Raw genomic sequence first — 11,926 nt, forward strand, 5'->3', positions numbered from 1 at the left:
AAATTTAGTGAATAAGAGATGATAAAGTAACTGAATGAGATAAAAAGGAAAACAAAATAAATGCATTAAAGAGTAAAATAACGTTATCACATAATATACTAAATACAGCAAGGAATGAAATAGACATCACTATATTTGAAAAGCAATTATTAACAAGGATTGAATTGATCATAGTGAATACAAACAGAAAGTAGTAAAAGATTAACATCAGAAAAAAATAGTGGACAAATAAAGGAAAATATGCTTAAAATGAAATAAATGAAACTACAAATGGACAGGCCATACTGAATTTCAGATAACTTAAGTAGAAAATGTTCCATAGCTAGTCTTATTCTGATGTAAATATAGAAGTACAGAAGAAAGAAAGAATTTCTGTATTCAAGTGGACAAAGCATAGTGTTTATAATATCTCAGCATCTCTATTACTCGTAAGCTCTTCTGGGAAAACTTAACATTTAACAAAAAAAAATTTATTAAGGAATATATCAAAATAAACATACAGAATGAGACAGCCATGGAAAAATATGGTGGTGAACGCCAAATCCACTTAAATACAATGCCTCTAAACAGTTGTGTGAAAATTATGCTTATACAGCAGATTGTAAATACAGAAGCCTAATAAAAACTTAACCTAACAAATAAATCAAGAATTGCAGCAATGGGAGATCAAAGATAATGTCAGTGTAAATTTCCCTTACTTCTTTCGAGTAGTGAGTAAATCAATGATGTCTAAAATTAAATAAGTTGGTAAAACACATATGTTTGCAATCGCAATTTATTACATAATCTTGACATTAGAGAGCTTTTTGTTTTATGTATTGTTTTTAAAATTTTTGGCCAATTAATTTTTTAATTTCAATCAGAACTAGTATCAAGAGATAAAAATCTATGTTTACAGTTTTGGCCCAGGGCCATGTCACCTTTCCCATTCTCTGTCAAAAATGTTTGAAGAAATTTGGAGGGTCCAAACACTCGGCACAACATCAAATTGTTATTTTGCTAATCAGGGTAGATGAATAAGAAATGGCTAGCTTGCTGGAAGCCTCTGTAAGACACATAAGTCTCAGAGAGTGGGAGATAAACCCTAAAGATAATCATGCATTTTATCTCTTTGGGACAAATGCATAATGACATGTCCACCTATTCAACTCTGACACCAAAAGCTATACTCTGGCAACCACTAATCTCCACATTTTTGCCTTTTCCAGAATGTTATATAACTGGAAGCATAGAGTATATAGCTTTTTCAGATTATTCTTTCATTTACTGATGTGCATTCAGGTTCTTCTCTCTTTTCCTGACTTTGCAGCTCATTTCTTTCTAGTGCTGAATAGTATCCAAGTGTCTGGATGTACCACAGTTTATCCATTCACCTACTGGAGGGCATCTTGGTTGATTCTAAATTTTGCAAGTATGAATAGAAATAATATAAACATGTATGTGCAGTTTTTGTGTAGACATATCTTTTCAGCTCCTCTAAATATAATGACCAAAGAGTGCAATTGCTGGATTGTTTGATTATAGTATATCTAGTTTTGTTAAGTGTAATTTTGGCAAATTTTTCTTTCAAGGGGTGAAACATTTTTATCTAGGCTATAAAATGTGTGGGCATAGAGTTGTTCATAAAATTCCTTTATTATCCTATTAACATCCCCTCTTCTCTTTCTGATATTAATATTTACCTTCTTTTTTTTTTTTTTTTTTTTGGCTTAGCCTTGCTAGAGGCTTATTGATCTTATTCATCTTTTCAGAGAATTATCTTTTGGTTTCATTGGTTTTCTCAATTGATTTCTTGCTTTCAATTTCATTGATTTCTACTCTAATTCTTATTCAACTCTCCTATTAGTTCATATTTCCAACACCGAAATCTTTCCAACACCAAAGTATGTTCAACCTCAAAATACTTCCAACATCTGTACCTTTTAAGTTTTTAAAATTAGAGCAAAACTCTTCCAAATCTATGGTACCTATAAGGAACTCATATTAAATATAAAGATACAGATAAATTAAATGGATAAAGAGTAAAACACCAGGCTGACACTAATCAAAAGTAAGCAGGAATAGCTATATTAGTTTCCAACAGAGCAGACTTCAAAGGAAGTTATCATTGGTAAAGAAGGGCATTACATAATGACAAAGGGGTGAATTCTTCAAGAATACATAACAATTCTTAACATATATGCACATAACAATAGTATCAAACCATATGAGGCAAAAACTGATAGAACTCCAAGGAGAAAACAGATGAATCTGCTATTCTAGTTGGAGACTTTAACACCCCTCTCACAGAAATGAATAGATTCAGCAGGCAGAAAATCAGTAAGAACATAGCTGAACTTAACACTTTCAATCAACTAGATATAATTGATTTGTAGATGACTTCAGCATAAAATATGTTTCTCAAACTCACATGAAACATTTACCCAAACAGAGCACATCTGGACCATAAAGCATACTTTAACAAATTTTAAAGAATAGATATCATACAATGCCTGCTCTCAGATTACAATGGATCTAAACTAGAAGTCGATTAACAAAATGAAAGCTGGAAATTCCTCAAACGTGGCAATTAAACAACATACTTCCAAATAGCACATGAATTAAAGAAGTCGCAAGATAAATTCAAAGATATTTTGAACTAAATGAAAATAGATACAGAACCTCTTAATTTGCAGGATGCTGAGAAACCAATGCTTACAGAGAAATTTATAGCATTAGTATATTAGAAAAGAACATTATAAAAATCATCTAAATTTCTACTTTAGGAACCTAAACAAAGACAACTTAAACCTAAAGTAAGCAGAGAAGTTTTTTAGTATTTCATTTTGTGAATATCTGTAAGGAGATGAGAAATTACTAATATTTTACTTCCGTACATTTTTTACCTAAAGAAAAATTAGGGAACTTTATTTGAATAATACATACAAAATTACATTTTAAATAAAAATATGTCTCTAAATATTATCTTCATAACCAATTAGTTTCATATATAAAATTATCTGAAATGTTTAATATTAATGATTACTTCTGTACACTAAAATCTAAAGTGGTTTTAAGTTTATATAGTATTTTTTAAAAACCTTGAATAAGCAGATATTACCTTGAAAATACCAAACATAAGAATTTTTTTTAAGTATTTTGTTTCTGGCAACATGGATAAAGAACCCAAATTAGCTTGACTCATATGAGTAACCTGATTTCAAAAGTATCATAAAAGTATGTGTATGTGGAAAATTCTCTAAATTGAGGATTTCCATGTCTTTTTTTCTTTATTCAGCTTTGTGTTTATTTAAATACCATTTTCAAGACATAAGAGTGTTGGAAGTAAATATCAATTCTAAAATGTTTCAATCTGGAAAAGCTGTGAAGTAAACAAAGTGTTTCGACTGGCATGACATAAAGGAAGAAATACAGTCTAGAAATTAAACTCTTTGTTTGCTCTTCTATGAGTCTTTCTCAAAAATTAACAAGTACTTTTAAAAAGCCCACGATGATATTTCATACTTTACATTTGTTAGAGCTTATAGGAGCTTCCAAGGAGAATATTCACCACTGTCACCCCTGTCTTTACTAACTCTAATAGGCTAAAATCTATAATTTTAATACAATTAAAAATCATTCAGAATAGTGCATGTTCCATTCTTCCTTGATCTAAAGAAAATGAAACCACTCGCTAACTTATGACTACTTTATGTCTCAGAATCCAATTAATATCTAAATGAATAAATCATCATGTAATAATATTTTAAATTTCACTATTTCATCCTTTAAATTAAGCTTCATTACTTAATTTATATAATTAGTTACTACTGAATATGCTACATGTTATATATGCCAACCTAAAGAGTTAGAACCATAATATTCTGAGTCCAGGGCCAAATCTCTGACCTGTTGCATAATCTTTTGCCCTGTAGCATATATTGTAGAAAGCATATAGGCTCTTTAGTCTAAAGAGATGCTTTAAATTTCAGCTATGCTCCTTATTAATACTATAAGTTTGGGCTGATTAATATCGCTGAACTTTAGTTTCCTCCTTTGTAAATAGGAGTGACAGTAATTCCTTGCATGTTTGGTTCAAGGGTTAAGTGAGACAAAGATGTATTTCACCTAAATATCATCAGTTGCCCTCATTCCACTATACCACAGAACATGAAGCTAATTAAGCTATGACATGCTTTCTGAACACTTCTTTTCTTTTCTAAGGGCTGCACCTGAGGCATGTGGAAGTTTCTGGGCTAGGCATCAAATCAGAGCTACAGCCTAAACCACAGCCACAGCAATGCAGGATTCCAGGCGCGTCTGCAAACTACACCACAGCTCCCGGCAACACCAGATCTTTAATCTATTGAGCGAGGCCAGGGATTGAAGCTGCATCCTCATGGATACCAGTTGGATCTGTTTCCACTGTGCCGCAGTGGGAACCCCCTGAACACTTATCTCATACTTAGAGAGTTTTTTATTTTAAGTAAGTTAGTCATAAATATTTAATGTCTATCATTATACACACACACACACACACACAAACATAAAGAGCTAAGCAAGTTGGTTGTTTTGAGGTTGTCTTCATATTCAGGGTCCAATTCTTCCAAGTTTTTTTTTTTTTTTTACTTGTCATGGTCGATGTGCATTTGCCCACACATTTTCTGTCATAAAACAGCTAGGCAGCATTTTGCAGACTGTTCCTCTATTGTCTCCAAGATTTCCTTCCAAGATGATGACCCTTATTTGCATAATTTCTTTATTTTAAAGCAATTTTAGAGTTATAAATGAATTTCAAAGTAGCACTGAGTATTTTCAAGTAACTTCACCCAGCTCTTCTCAAAATTATGTCACATAATTATAGTAAAATTCTGAAAACTTAGAAATACTATAAAGTACTGTCAACCAAACTTCAGCCTTTTTGAATTTCACCAGTTTTTCCATGAATGTCTCTTCTGTTTCAGATCAAATCTAGAAACTCACATTGCATGGAGTTGCCATTGTCACTGTAATCCTTTCCGGTTACAGATTCTCTGTCCTATGTTGTATTCCATGCTCTTGACACCTTTGAAGAGTAAAGATTGGGTATTTTGTGTTTGTCTGATCTTTTCTCATTATAGAGGTTATGAATTATTGGGTAGGATACTGTATTCATTTTCTGTTCCTGCTATAAAATATTACCAAAAACCTATTGACCTAAAACAAAAGTTTATCATCTCAACTCTTATATAGGTCAGAAATTCAAGCTGACTCATCTGATCTTCTCTACTCCAAGTTTCACAGGCTGAAATCAAGATGTTGGCAGAGCTGCTTTCCTTACTGGAAGCTTTAAGAAAGTCTACTTTTAACTTCATTTATGTTGTTTTTTGAATTTAGTTTTCCATTTCCTTTCTGGCTGTCAGCCAGAGTTGATTTTACGTTGTAGAGGCAGTTTTTATTCCTTCAGTTACCCTTTCCCCATCTTTAAATAAGCAATGGGAGACTGATTCCTTATCATTCTCTCTGAAGAGATAGTTAATAGCCAAACTAACTTTTAAAAACGATGTTTTAACTGTAAAGCTAAAGACAAAATGTAATATATAGCAATAGTGTACTCTAGTTGGTATATTTGTTTCTCACAATGTATGGGTTAACAATTCTGAAACTATTTTATATTACCCTAGGATTGAACAAACAAATAAATAAATACATTGCAGATAATGAGAGCCAGCTACCTCACTGTTGGATAAAGGTAACAGCACACCATTAGCAATAGGCAATACCTAGGACCAGATCTTAGTTTCTAAATATATTTTCCAAGTCAACACATTTTAGTGATTTTTAATCTTACTATAATTTATCATGGAAGCTTTTCATGCAATTGTACTCATTTCTTTCTCAAATTATCTTTAAACTATTTGACATTTAAATGTCAAGTTCAACATTTACAGTAGCACAATGTATATACTCAATTGATGTGGAAACAAACATTTATGACCAATTCCCTGCAGGCACAGTACTGCAAACTACACGTAACTGCTTTCTGGTCAATAATTGTAAAATACTGTCAATTATATGAGGTATCCTCATTTTAGAAGTGAAAAATGTGTACTAAAAATGAAACCTAGAATGAATCAAATACTGCAAATACAAAATGCCATCCAGTCTGGACAGATCACAAACTTATCCTTGGTTCCCTCTCATTACTCAAGGACTGAAAAATCTTACCTAATTTTACATTTATATTACATCCCCACTGAAAATCCTTTACCGCGCTACACGTCACTGACCAGAAAAATGGTGGAAAATAATTGTCAACCAGCATAAACATGTATCCAAAGAAATCCTTCTTTTCCTGAAAATTGAAACATTGGTAAACACATGAAGAAATATATTTTAAGGTAATCTAAATTTAAGAATTGGTAATTCACCAGGCCGAGGTTACATATGTACATATATTCACATGTGCACATCTACATAAGTAATTCGTATACATGACAGTTAAATCAGCTTTGCATGTTGGAAGATATCATAAGAGATACTCAAAATTTAAGCCTTTTAAGCCAATTTAACCTACTCATTTAAAATGTCTTTTAAAAATCATTATCTCTACAAAACTTTTAAAATCTAAATAAATATATTTTTTTATTTCTATTCATGTTATAAATCTTTCAACATGGACTCTTTTGGGGTCCAATTTATTGATCTTAGAACATAATGTTCTCACATTGGATGAAGAGTTAATTAATAGTTTGTGCCACATTTCCTTCACAAATAAATGTTAAGAATAATTTATTTGATTGAATGGCAATTCATAACCTTATACAAAAGCACATAATAATTTCAACTAGAATTAAGCCTCACCACATATAGTTCTTTTCCATTATTAACAAATGACTACAGATGAACAAATGATTACATGGCAGTCATTCCGACTCCAGGAAAAAAGAACCTTTTGAAAATATTTTAAGAACTATAGAATTAATGCAAAAAATGCTGGCTTGTGCTTATGTACACACTTTTTATTTTTCACAATTTAATTATTTATCTACTTATATACTACTGTTTCTCTTTCATAGCTAAGTTTCTTGGCTTGAAACCATTTGGAATTCTATTATTGCTCTAGGAGAAGGTACTTCTAAAAATACAATAGTCTATTTTTGAGTAGCAAATAAGCTTCAGAAGTGTTTGTACATTATAAAATATTGCTATCAACTTTATATTTTTCTACTTTGGCATCAAAATCCCCAGTTATATTTCCATATATGACCTTCTAGCCATACTGTATTCAACATCTTATTTGACTTCGTTAGTTTCCTTAACTCTAAAATAGGAAAAATAGTAATACACTATAGCATATTTGTGATCATTTATAATGTTCACATACATAAAGTTCCTGACATAATAATGCTCAATAAGTAGTACTTCATGGATTCAAATGATTCATAGTCCATATATATCAAAGGTTTTTTTTCATAATCATTAATTAAGCATTTCAATGAATGATTAAAATGGATGTTTGTGTATTACTTATACACATACATTTTCCATTTAATTCTATTCTAATATTTAACCTTTTATGCATAATCTGTTGTCCTGATGAATATAAGTGCTCCTTAATGGCAAGGACATACTTTAATGTTCTTGTCCATCCTGGCACCAGTCTTTCGGATAAAAGTCCTGAAGAGATTAAGAAACAGAGACCAGAACCAAGATGACAAAAAAGCACTTGAAGTATTACAACCAGCAGAGATTTTCAAGTCTAGTACACAAAATTTGCCATAATACTATTTTTTACTTTAATTTTTATAATTAGGTGGTTGTTTTTCCCTTAGACAAAAAGAAGAACTTTTCTTCCCAAGTCAGATTGTGATGGCTTTGTTGCAATGCCAACATCATGTTCTATCACTGGAAACCCAGCAGATACAGTCACAACAGATACATGGATATGAAGCTCTTGGATCTCAGAAACAGATCTGAGATTTAGGTTTTAACAAACTATAGACAAACCTAAACTATAGACAATTTTTAAATTTTTTTTTCTGTTTAAGCCACTCAGCCACTGTTTAATAGGTTTTCTTTATTGCTATTTCCCCAATACAATTTTTTCCTACTGTACAGCATAGTGACCCAGTTACACATACATGTACACATTCTTTTTTCTCCCATTATCGTGCTCCATCATAAGTGACTAGACATAGTTCCCAGTGCTATACCGCAGGATCTCATTGCTAATCCATTCCAAAATTTATGACTAAAGAGCCAGTAATTCTCTGGGATGAAAAATAAGAGTCTCGGCACATGGAAGCAATTATTTTGCTGTCAGGTGCAGGAGACATCCAATAGATCAGTGAACAAAGTAGGACTTTGACAGTAGATGAAAAGAGAAAATACACTAAAATAAGTCCCTTAACTACCCTGGCAAAGATTTTCATCAATATTTACTAAGACGAAAAATTCAAATAACATTTGCAGTTTCTTTTCTCTATAAACAATAACTCTGCATTACTTTCACTCCTTTCTAAGTCATTCTCAAGTTCATCTATGGCTTTATTTATAAAGTTTTGGGTTAAATATCATTGAATGAAATTTTTAAAACCATTTCCTAAGTCCTACGCAAAATGGATCCCAAATGATAGAGTCAGGAGCTAGGTCTTTGGGATAACAGTTAAGGTAAGCAGCATTCCCTGTAGAATTTTCCTCCTCTTGTTTGGCTATATGCTATACTACACAAATATGTGACATTGTTATAGAAGGTGATTGATTACATTTTATCAAATTTAATAGTTATTCATATTGACCAAAGTAGTCGCGTAAAAATCATTCCTTTTCTTTTTTTCATTTTACAGCATCCCATTCTGTTTATATTCTCTAAGCATGTGCATAGATTACTTTTTTTTTTTCTGAAAGGTTGAGAGTTTTCTGATCAATGGGATTATAAAACTTTATTTCCAAACACTTGTCTCTAAACCTATTAAGTAGTATTTTGAAAATAAAACACTGGCACTTAAAAATGACATTGAGAAGTGAAAGCAAACACTTCAAAGGAATTTATATCAGTATATAAAATACATGTACTAGTTACCATGTATATAGGAAACCAAGGCAATGTGTTTCAAAAAAAGATGCCAGATTTAAGCCTACATGTTCACAATGTTTTGAATTGTTGAAAAGACAAATTTCCTTCAAGAAATAGGTCAAGCAAAAATCAGTTTCTGTCAGCAGAAAGTCATTTTAGTGAACTGTCAGTAAATCCCTAACAGCACAGACGGAGAGAGCTACTTTAGTGATGTATGTGAAAGAGCCCAAGCAGCTAAACTTCAGAGCTAGAAGCAAAGGCTCCAAGGCTTATATTTGAAAACAAAACTAAACAAAACAAAAATCCACGTATTTTTCTATGCAGCAAAAAAAGATACCAAAACCTTTTTGCTTTAGAAACACTCCTGAAAACTGAGGAGCTATACAGCCAACAAAGCCTCATATTTTAGTCTGAGATTCCATATGACACTTTAAATCACTAAATGTTAGAGCTTGAACAACCTTAGAGAGAATGTCATCCAACCTCCCCGTTTTATAATAAAAAGTGCATTGGATTTGGAGTCCAAACACCTGAGTTAATTTCCTAAACAATATCCTTTTAAACTCTGAGACTCATTTACATATCTACCAAATAGGCAAAGGATACTAAATTACAGGTTTATAATGACAATTTTTTTCCTTTCCTATTGCTTCTGTAACAAATTACTGAAAACTTGGTGTCTCAAACCAAATTTATTATTTTACAATTCTACGGGCCAGAAGTCTGAAAAGGGTCACTCACACTAGGCTAAAACCAAGCTCAAGGCCTGAGTTCCTTTTGGAGGCAATAGAAGAGCAGCTGTTACCTTACCTTTCCCAACTTTTAGAATCTGCTTGAATTTCTTGGATGCTGGCACATTTCTCCCACCCAATACTGACTTTCCTACTCCTCCCTCTCTCTCCCCTTTTTAAAGACTCTCGTCTACATTGGCCCCACCTGGATAAACTAGGATACTCTCCCCATCTCAGTGTCAGTTGATGAGCAACACCTTAATTCTATCAGCGACCCTAATTCCTGTTTTCCACTTCAAAACATATTCACAGGTTCTGTGAATTAGGACAGAGCCATCTTTGAGTGTGTGTGGGTGTGGTGTGATGAAGGAAAGAGGCATCATTTAGCCTACCATCAAAACTACTCAAATGATACATCACAAAACAATTTACTTATGTAAAAGCCTCCTATTAGGAGAAGTAAGAAAACAATGGTCAGTTCTGCTGTTCATTAGCAGCAGAACTCACCTTGGCCCCAGGTCTCCTAAGTACCTGACCAGAATATTTACTCCGCAACATGAGGGATCTGGCAGGGAGCACAAATAGGCAAGGCTGTAAACTTGGCTTAGATTCAGTAACAGACACTCTGAATATGGGGCTGTTGGTTTATACATGAGCTTTTGATAACAAATTGCCTAAATTGTAGTTCCACAATTATTTAATTCTGAGAACTTTAGCAAGGTTATTACCTTTGAGAACTTCATTTTTACTTTAGGTAAAATAGAGATGATAGTACTTACTTTAGAGTTTAATTGAAAAAGTTAAATGAGAAAATCCATGTAATATGCTTAGCAAACTGACAACAGCAAGTTCTCAATACATGATAATTGTCTTTAATGTCTTAGATTAAAGACATACACTTGCCAATCACAAAATCTACACTAGGCATCAAGGCACTCAGGAATATAAATATATAATTTAGAAATATACCATGACCTTATGAGCTTTATAGTCCAATAGTGAAACAAGTTGAGTATATTTGTTTAACTAATTAAAAGATTTTCATATGTAAACTGGCCTTCTTCACATTGTCTAACTGGAAGAATCTACAAAGTAAAAACTATCAAGCTACAAGAAAAACCTCTGAAAGCTCATCACTGAGCATGACCAACTCTAAAAGCTTCAGTCAGAAGCTTTTAGAAATCTTAACTGCTAAAGTTAAGATTTATGTAAATTATGTAAGACTATATTTTAAAATATATATTCCTGTATATATATATGAATATGTGTATATGTTATATACACATTTATAATACATACACTCACACACACATACAAACCCAAGATTAATTTATATAGATCAAAAAGTTGTAATATCTCTAAAAATTGATTTGTAAATGTGCCTTGTGCTCAATAAGGCCTTATTCAAGACAAATTTGTTGACTTTTCCAGGGTATAAACTAGATAATGAGTTTATGATGAAACTCTCCAAGAAAAATCTTGTAGAAGATCTTGAAAGGCAAGGGCATGAAATTAACTTAAAGTGAGTCAATGACCCGGTGGTCATACAGGTGAGCTAATAATGTGACATCTTATACAGATATAGGGATTTGACTCCCAAAAGTAAGAGTAATACCAAACATTTATCCATTGAGTGAGTCAGGCTATATCTATCAATAGAGGACTTTTCAGTTCTCCTCATGGTAAGGGCATGTGAATAAATCAAGATGGAGACCATGTTTTGGTAATTAGAATTCCATAAATTCAATTTAATTTCAAACAAAATTACAACAAATTTTAAGAACCTTAAAAAGAAAATTCTCAAGAAGAAAACTTTTCTGGAAATATAAAATTTTTCTTTTTCTTTTTCTCTTTTTTTAGGGCCATAGGTGTGGCATATAGAATTTCCCTGGCTAGGGGTCAAATTAGGGCTACAGCTGCCTTTCTATACCACAGCCACTGCAAGGCAGGATCCAAGCTGTATCTGCAATCTACACAAGAGTTTACGGTAAAGACAGGTCCTTAGCCCACTGATTAGGGTCATAGGGCCAGAGATTTAATCCACATCCTCATTTTTGATACTAGTTGAGTTCATTTCCACTGACCTGTAGGGAACTCCCTAAAACAATTTTCTAATTAAAAAATGTGGAAATTTTGGCTTCTAATTCCATATATTAAG

General features: G+C 32.3%; 1 long non-coding RNA gene across 2 annotated transcripts in view; it reads right to left on the minus strand.

Moving 5' to 3' along the window:
* LOC110257011 overlaps window positions 1-9,920 on the minus strand; it is a 300,296-nt gene extending 290,376 nt beyond the window's left edge. For both annotated transcript variants that reach the window (XR_002339146.1, XR_002339140.1), the window contains exon 1: window positions 9,848-9,920. This is a non-coding gene — a long non-coding RNA (uncharacterized LOC110257011). The remainder of the gene's footprint in view (window positions 1-9,847) is intronic.

This window comes from Sus scrofa, chromosome 1 (assembly GCF_000003025.6).
Source record: "Sus scrofa isolate TJ Tabasco breed Duroc chromosome 1, Sscrofa11.1, whole genome shotgun sequence".
In the NCBI taxonomy this organism is placed as follows: domain Eukaryota; kingdom Metazoa; phylum Chordata; class Mammalia; order Artiodactyla; family Suidae; genus Sus; species Sus scrofa.